Source organism: Peromyscus maniculatus, chromosome 21, assembly GCF_049852395.1.
Source record: "Peromyscus maniculatus bairdii isolate BWxNUB_F1_BW_parent chromosome 21, HU_Pman_BW_mat_3.1, whole genome shotgun sequence".
NCBI lineage: Eukaryota > Metazoa > Chordata > Mammalia > Rodentia > Cricetidae > Peromyscus > Peromyscus maniculatus.
Genome location: NC_134872.1, coordinates 7974795 through 7981421, shown reverse-complemented (window position 1 = coordinate 7981421; position 6627 = coordinate 7974795).

Sequence of the window (6627 nt, the reverse complement as noted above, 5' to 3'; positions counted from 1 at the left end):
CAGCCTCTGTTCCCCCACTGCCCACCTTTCTCTATCCCACGAACCCCAAAATGTAACCTCTAGTTGCGGCCACGGTTGTTTCAATCAATAAAGACGCAGTGTTCTAGAACTCAGGGCCAGCCTGCGTGTGTTGGGCTTCAGGGAGGGGGGGCAAGGTGACGGGCTGGGCAGGGGCAGCCTTGCTTCTCTTTGCCGCCCATCACTGTGACCTGAACAGAGGGTCCCTGTGTCCTGTGCGCCCACGGCGAGCCCTTGTTCCTGTTCCCTTGTCACACAGACACAAGCACCGCGGTGATGGCATGGAGTCTCCCGTCTGGTGGGAGAGGTAGACGTGGAGCGAAGACTGACGCCAGGAAGTAGATCGTGGAAGCAGGGGGCTGGCAAAGAGAATGGGGGTCCGGGCCTTCGGACATTTGGTTAAGCGTGGAGCAGGCTTGCAATCCCAGAATGTGGGAAGCTGAAGCAGGGGGATCTTGAGTTCGAGGCCAGTCTGGCCTACATCAGAATGAGTTCATGGCCAACCTGAGCAGTTTAGTGAGACCCTGTCTTAAGATAAAATTTAAAAAAAAAAATAGCATGTGTTGGGGGGCTGCTGAGAGAAGGTTTAGGTGCAAGACCTCGCCCTGCTCTTGCCGAGGATCCAGGTTCAATTCCCAAGCATGGGATGGCTGATAACCACCGGGAACTCTAGCTCCAAGGGATCTGGTGCCCTCTTCTGGATCCTGCAGGCACCTGCACTCACATGTGCACATACTCACACATAGACACACATGCGCATCATTAAAAATAATTTTTTAACACTTGGATATAGCGCTGTGATATTTGGGGGCACTTGCCCCAAATCATTATACGCCTGTCTTTCCTATTGTTCAGGTGCCTCAGATTGCTAGGACTTCAGAGCCGTGAGGTCTGCCACAGTCACTTACTTCTGCTTCTTCCTCCGCTCTCCTCAGGAGAAGTGGGCTTGCTGAGGTCACGGGGCAGCCAGTGGCGAGGGAAACCCATACTGCTGGGGGTGCTCGAGGATCAATGGCCACATCTGGATGGGTGTCACAATGGGGACTGTAGTGAGACGGAGCAAGCGGCAGGAAGATTCTGTTTGTTACTTGGTTGCAATGACTGAGGTGGTTAGAGTCACCAGGCCCATGTTTCACATGGGGAAACTGAGGCTTCACAAGGCAACAGGCTGAGGACTCTCTGCCTAGACACCTTCTTATGGACACACCTGGCTAGAGACTTATAGCTTGGGTAGTCTGGTTCACAAGGAACTAGAAGATTTAAACTCTCTAGACACACACACACACACACACACACACACACACACACACACACACACCAAGAGGGACAGACTCCAAAATTAGTTGAGTTGTGACAGAGATGGTGTCCTGTGCTACATGCGGTTCTGGGTTCAAGGTAGAACTAAGAGCTGAGTCCATCAGCTATAGAAACTTCTAGCTCCTGCTGTGAGGTAAAGATGGCCGGATATCCCTCCTTACGTTTCCAGTGGAGAGGCGGACCTGACTCCCTTCTCCTCCAGTCTGCACTTGTCTTAGCGATCTTTTTGTTCACCTGAATGCGACTTTCCAAGCTGTCCTGTCCCAGGGCCAACATGCACCCGACTCTACTGAGACTACCAGGAGGCAGGGAGTCCCCCACCCCCCCCACCCCCCGCCCTGAACCATCCCAGCTGGGCCTGACCTGATAACCATTTCCACCAAAGCACCAGAAGATTCGGGTATGGAGCCATTTGGACTCCAGACCGGCCATTACTCCGGCGGGTGCAGCACAGAACACATCTGCCTGAATTTCTGACCATCTCATCATGGGACATGAGGCAGGGGCTAGTTCACTTGTTACCAGTGCAAGAGTTAACCTGGCCGGAATGTTTCGTCATCTGCATCCCGCCACACCCCCAGCGGAGCGTATCCCTCCCACCCACACAGTTCCTCTCCTGACTCATGTCAGCTCCCTCAGAACGTTAGCCAAGCGGGTACCAGGACCTCAGCTCCATTTCTCCCACAGGAGCTTCCTGTGGCAGCTGCCAGCATCCACTGACTCAGCCTCTCAAGAGAAGTGGCTGCTGGCCTGACTGCTGTTGTACATCCAGACACACACACACACACACACACACACACACACACACACACACACACACACAGTTGAGCAACCTGTTGACTAGCTGCCCGCTGCCACCTGGGAGCTCATCAATTGGGCTGAAGGAAGGGGTCATAGGTGTACAACATGGCTAACATTTTTAGAGAGCTTGTGGGTAGACCCACGTCAAGAGGCAGGGGACAGGTGGCTCCCATGAGTCTTTTCTTTTCCACCCTTCCTAAAGTGGCCATCCATTCCAGGGTCACTGTTGTGTGGTGTGTGCACCATGAAAGTCCTCCGGTTGACCTTGGCCAAGGGCCCTAGGTCTCGATACCAGGATCCAGGTAGGTGAGGTCACATGCAGAAGCATAGTCTTCTGTTTGCTCTTGTTAACTGATGAGTGAGAGACTCTGGGGAGGGGCCACATACATGTCTACTGACCTCCGAAAGGGAGCCCTCGACAAAGAAGCCATTGGACTAAGACCCAATTTGGAGAGGCAATGAGGTTTTTGTTTGTTTTGGGGGGCTACTAACAGGAGTGTGGGCGAGAGGTTACTTGGAGGAGCAGGCATGACTCAGAAGCAGCTGCATCACCAAAAAGCTCTCCCCCAAACTGCTGATGACTCCAGAAAGTTGCAACCTGGGAGTTTTCAGCACAGTATACAGGCAGTTCCACCATCCAAGAAAATCTCCCCTCTGCAGCAGCTGGCTCGAGTCTCCCCCGAGACTGTGTGCTGTTTCTCTAAAGCTGGCGAGAGCCGTTGAGAATTTTACAAGTTTTGGTTTTCCCAGACATGCTCCCTCCCTTTCCTCCTGAACCTCGTGGGCCTCCCCAGCCCTCCTGGAGGGGATGCTCTAGTTCTGAGGAGCAGGCCACACAGCTGACTGTTTTAATTCTGTACTGCAGATAAGGACAGCCAGGTTCAGAAAGGTGAGGTGGTCACCAAAGATCATAAAAATCAGGAGGAGAGACATCCAGAAGTTGGGCTTTCAGTATGGAGTTCCTCCTGTGCCTGATGGCCTGCTCTGTGTTCCCTCCTGGGGACTGCCATATCTTGCTAACCAGCTCATCCCCAGGCGCCGGGGAAGCCAGTCCTTCCCGTGGGGCTTGGGCTCCAGCCTCTGCCGTTGATGGAACTGTCCCGCTCCTGCTTTTCTTTTTCTAGCATCCTGACCTTTTTGCATACGTCCTTTGTTGAAAGCTTCACTCACACCTTTTTTAGAAAGAGGCTGAGTAAAAATAAATCCAAGGAAAAAAGCCGACACACTTCTCCTTGAAGTCACCCCAAACCCAGGCAGAGGCCTCCCTCCAGCCGGCTTCTCACACCTCCAGCTTCCAGATCCATCTTTCCCGGGCACGCAGCCTGTCAGCACCCAGTGTGGCTTCCTGCCCTGAGGTCAACTTGGCAGCTCCCTCAGATGCAAGCCCCTTATCCATCATCATCAGGACTCTCCAGCTGTTCAGATCTTCTCTAAAGATGGCGGGGTGGGGAGTGGGGTCTTCCTGCTCCTCTCAGGTACCCTGTGGCCAGTCGGAGCTCAGGTGCATGGATTCTGCACTTAGGGGCCTCCCCCCAGTTGCGCCAGCTGCACTGAGCAGGGCTCTGCCCTCAGATCTTATCCCCCACGGCCATCCAGCTACACTCACTCTCACCTGAGAGATGGGGAGAAAAGAGTTGAACGTGAATGGGGGGGGGGGCAGGGTGCTGAGAGCGCAGCGTTGGTACAGTGGGTGTTTTCTGGTCAGAAGCATCTGCAAAATATGAATGAGAGAGACTGGCCAATTGGAAAACAGCATGCTGATTACCACTTCATTTGTGTGTGTAAATGTGTTCATGTGTATGCAGGTGCATATGTGTGCGTTTCTACGCGGGTGGGTGGGTGGGTGGGTAGGTGTGCGAGGCCAGAGGACGGCCTCAGGTGTCATTCCTCATGTGCTGGTTTTGAAGATAGGAGCCTGCCCAGAAGGCTAGGCGGGATGGCCAGAGAGCTTAAGGAGTCCTCCTGTCTCTGCCTCCCCCGTGAGAGGGTCACAAACTCATGTCAGCACACGAGGCTGGTTCTCGCCTGTGTTCTGGGGAGCGAACTCACGTCCTCGGGGTTGCAGAACAGGCGCTTAACTCGGCCATCTCCCCAGCTACCATCTCATTTTTATACAAAAATATCTGTGGTGCTGCAGGGTGTGTGTGTGTGTGTGTGTGTGTGTGTGTGTGTGTGTCCCAAGTCCTAAGACTCTTCCCTGGCATGTGAACACTGGTTCTCACAATGGTGAAAATTCAGAGACCCTGAGTCAGCCCTAGGCCTTCTGCATTGTCTGAATACTTCTAAATAAACATGTATGATTTTTAATAACCAAGAAGAAAGTCTTATTTCCCTGAGAAAACAAAAGGCAGAAGTCATCAAGGACTATAGATTAAAAAGTAAAGGTCACCTTCTGTTCTTCATATTATTTCCATAGCTTAGACATCTCAGAGTTTGGGAAGAGGCTTTGAAATGAGAGCTTTTCTTCCTAATTTATTCAAAGAAAAAATACTCATCCAATTGGGAGGGAAGACAGGAAGAAGGGGTATGAGCCAGGTGTTTAATTAATTAATTAATTAACTAATTAATTGTCCGTGTGTATACATAGGGGCACAACATGCATGTGGAGATCAGAGGACACCTCTTGGGAGTCAGTCTCTCCTTCCATCATGTGGGATCTGGGGATTGAACTCAGGTCGTCACGCTTGGTGGCAAGAACCTTTACGCTCTGAGCCATCTCATAAACCCCCTTGAGCCAAGTAAGAGCAGCCTCAGAATCCACAAATTCCAGGAGAAATACTAACATGCAATGTTATGTCTAAAGTGGCATGCATGTGTGTGTGAGAGACAGGGGGAATGCAAAGGTGTACATGTGCATGTATGCATGAACATGGGTGAGTGTAGTACATGTGCATGTATGCATGAACACGGGAGAGTATAGTACATGTGCAAGTATGCACGAACACGGGTGAGTGTAGTACATGTGCATGTATGCACGAACATGGGTGAGTGTAGTACATGTGCATGTATGCATGAACATGGGTGAGTGTAGTACATGTGCATGTATGCACGAACATGGATGAGTGTAGTACATGTGCATGTATGCATGAACATGGGTGAGTGTAGTACATGTGCATGTATGCATGAACACGGGAGAGTGAATTGCATGCCCGCCTATGTATGCCTGCGGCTACATTTCCCCTACAATCAGTTGTAAAGCACGTGAGTAATTAAAACCCTGGGGTGGTGGTTGCTACCATCAGAGGAGAAGCAGCCCGGGAAGGGGAGGTGTGGGGATCGCAGCTCCCACACTTTCCTCACTCTTCGTCTTCCTCATCAGCCTCTAAGCATCCTCACCCAGAGTTGAGGCCCCAGTAGGGAGACTGAGGTCTGGTGCCTGGGGAGGAAGACGATGATGTGATCAGCCAGGACTCTTGTACCCTGTCACTTCCTCTAAGCCTCCTTGTGCCCTCTCTCTTTTTTGGCTGACGGGTACCAAAGCCCTTAGCTCCAAGAAAGGAATGAGAGGTAAGGATCAGTCAGCTGTTACTCTGGCCCATGAGCCCATAAACTGGACCGCCTGGAAACAGAAGAATCGCCCACCATTCTGCTTTCCTGGGAGGCTGGATTAGGCCCCCTCTCCAGACAGGACTCTCGGAGTGATAAGAGTGGTTTACAGGGAGGCCACACAGCTGTAGAGGCTGCTGCTGGGATCCTGGGTCAGACTTCTTACCCTACCACCTGTCCATCATTCCTTGGATAACTTTATGCCCAAGTAAACAGGCTTTGAATGTAATAGCCGCCCATGTCAGTGGCTCCCTGAAGGGAGAGAAATGAAATCTCATGCTTGCTGATGGGGTAGGGGTGGGGTGGGGCATCCTGAGGGAGTTTGGGGATCTGAGGAAGGATAGAGAGCTCTTTGGAAACTTGTGTCCAGTCCAGGGAGAAGGAGCAGGTGGGGACAGCAGGTCCCGGGTAGCTATCTCTGCCAGACTGAAAGGCTAAGAGGGAGGGCTCATGAAACTCACAAGAAAGCTGTAAGAACTCAGAAAAAAGCCTTTAATCCCAGCACTCGGGAGGCAGGTGGATCTCAGTGAGTTCGAGGCCAGCCTGGTCTACAAAGCTACAAAGTGAGTTTTAGGACAGCCAGGACTGTTATACAGAGAAATCTTGTCTCGAAAAAAAAAAAAAAAGAAAGAAAGAAAAAGAAAAAAAAAAGAACTCAGAAAAAAGTGACAATACTTGTGAGGCCCCTCTCTGCAGTTACATAAACCATGAACGGTGCTGGGGAGAGGAGACTCTTCAGTGGAACTGCCTACAAGTTGGACAGGGAACTCCTGTGAGCCGTCACCCATGCTGGGGTGAGCACCTTTGAGTCACCCATGCTCCAGTTCACCGCATAAGACTTGGTGGCATCATTTTTTTGATCTGTTGGCTGTGCCCTACCTGGAGTGAACAGATATTTGTCTCCATCTCCCCAGGGACAGTCAGTCATACAACAACAGGCCTTAG